Here is a 2,287-nt window from a genome sequence, read left to right as displayed (position 1 = left end):
CAGCCTCAGACACTTGACACTTACTAGCTGTGTGACCCTGGGCAAGTCACTTAACCCCCATTGCCTGCAAAAAAAAATGAATGAAGAGATGCTCTTGGAAGAACTCTGGATTGGCTCTTGTCTGTGAGATCTTAGATCACCTTGAGATGTGCTATAGGTTATATAGGAAATTGAAATAAAGTATTGTGAAATTAGAATGAAAGTCAGTGGGAAAGGATGATTTTAATAAAATGTTTAGGACATGAAAAAAGTTCAATAAATATTTGAGTAATTTACATGCAATTTGATGAGTTTGTAGAAATGACACAAAGCAAAGTATGCCTGAACAGAGATACTGCAGTAGTAAATTCTTAAAGTATCACTAGTATTCAACTTTTAAAGATTAAGAAGCCTTACACTAAGCAAGAATACCGTTTTAGCACTGGGCTTATTGGTGTCTGAGTTTTTCTGTACTAACTACTGATTGCCTCCTGATAATAATAATAATGGGTTGAGTGTTTAACATTCTGTTAGAATTTGAATCACAGAAATTCGTAGAACATAAGGCCTGGAAGGAATCATAGAAATAGTAAGGTCCAATCTTCTTATTTTATATAGCTGAGGAAACTGGGTCCAGGAAAAAAAAAATTTTCCCAAAGGTTACATAATTCCTTTAGTAATAGAACTATGAGAGAAAATCGTGTTCGACCATAAAATTCAGTACTCCTCTCACTATCTATGTATATGTATTGCCTTGCTCGAAAATGCCAGTGCTCAAAAGACAATTCAGCTTCTGTTTGAAGACCTCCAGGTATGAGGAACATTACTTTACTCTCACCAGGCTGCCCATTTCATGTCCGGCCAATTCTAATCATTATAAGGTTCTTTATATTTAGTTAAAATAAATACTTCTTTTGGGGACGTCGGAGAGGAAAAAGCGGACGCCACCAGTCAGGCCTGAGCCGCTGCCGTCACCATGACCCGTGGTAATCAGCGTGAGATTGGCCGGCAGAAGAACATGAAAAAGCAACGCGACTCAGGAAAGGGAAAAGGCCGGATGACGGGCTCTCTGCCGCTGCTGGAAAGCAGAGGGACTCGGAGATCATGCAACAGAAGCAGAAAAAGGCCAATGAGAAGAAGGAAGAGCCCAAGTAACTCTATAGCTCATGTCCATCTCTCTTGCTAGTCGACCGGGTGCCTTGAGCCAGTCTGCTCACGCTCTCACTTCCTCCTGTAACGTCCTAGAACTGATGGCATTCCCTTCGCCCTGTGTGTGCAGTGGGTTCCCTCTGTGCCTTGCTCTCCTTCAGGGCATTCCAGGACGTGAGGGGGGCTATGCTCTCCAAATGTTTTTTCTTCCTATGGGGCTTACCCCAGAGTATTAAAAGTAGCTTTGTTAAAAAAAAAATGCTTCTGTGTAACTGTTGAAGTTAATTGCTAATATAATTTGATGCAGAACAATTTAGTTTGAACCACGGCAATCAACTAAAATTGTTTACCTCCTATTATGTACCAGACACTTGGGAATATGTGTGTATGTATGTATTTATGTATGTGTATGTATACATACATACACATACATACACACACAAGAAATAAACCAGTCACTACTTGCAGAGGGCTTATATTCTCTTGCTCACAGTATATAGTGAACCTAGTATTTCATTAAAGGGTTAATATTAGATGATAATTACTATATTTATATGATGGCCTCTTCTTTCAATGAATAAAAAAATCTACTGTTTACCAATACTGAAAATTAATCATGATTGCAGAAAATTTATATAAAAATTGACCTTACCCAAAGGAAAGTGAATTTAAAAGGAGAAAATCAGATAGCTAAATAACTTACAGTAGTTATTACAACATGAACTAAAATTTCAGAAAAACACTAAATCTCTTCAGGACTTAATCTAGTTAATGACAGTTATTATCAACTCCAAACCTTTTGGGGTTTTTAATTGTTGTGTTCGAATGAAAAGCTTTATGCCAGCTTTTGTTACCAGCCAATTAATTCTCAAAACCAATTAAGATTAAAATCACACATAAAGAATTTCATACTTGTTACTAAATGTATAAATTTGCCTCTCTCACTTTTGACTAAATACCATATTTTTCATATAGTGGACCACATTTTATATTTTACAATGCTAAACAACTTATTCAAGAGATTATACAGTATGTTAAGAATAGACTTGCTCTAAACTGCATTGATTATTTCTACCTTCCCATAAATATACTCACATTACATGAATTTAAATTTATAGTACTATAATTATGAAATTTTGTGCTAAGATACGTAAGCCAT

At 36.3% G+C, this 2,287-nt stretch overlaps 1 pseudogene; it reads left to right on the top strand.

Annotated features, from left to right (window-relative positions):
* The first annotated feature begins 955 nt into the window (after nt 1-955).
* LOC122726314 lies at nt 956-1,134 on the top strand (annotated as a pseudogene).
* The last annotated feature ends 1,153 nt before the right edge of the window (nt 1,135-2,287 follow it).

Source organism: Dromiciops gliroides, chromosome 4 (genome assembly GCF_019393635.1).
Source record: "Dromiciops gliroides isolate mDroGli1 chromosome 4, mDroGli1.pri, whole genome shotgun sequence".
In the NCBI taxonomy this organism is placed as follows: domain Eukaryota; kingdom Metazoa; phylum Chordata; class Mammalia; order Microbiotheria; family Microbiotheriidae; genus Dromiciops; species Dromiciops gliroides.
Note: the sequence above shows the minus strand (reverse complement) of the source record. Positions and strands in the feature narration are given on the sequence as shown.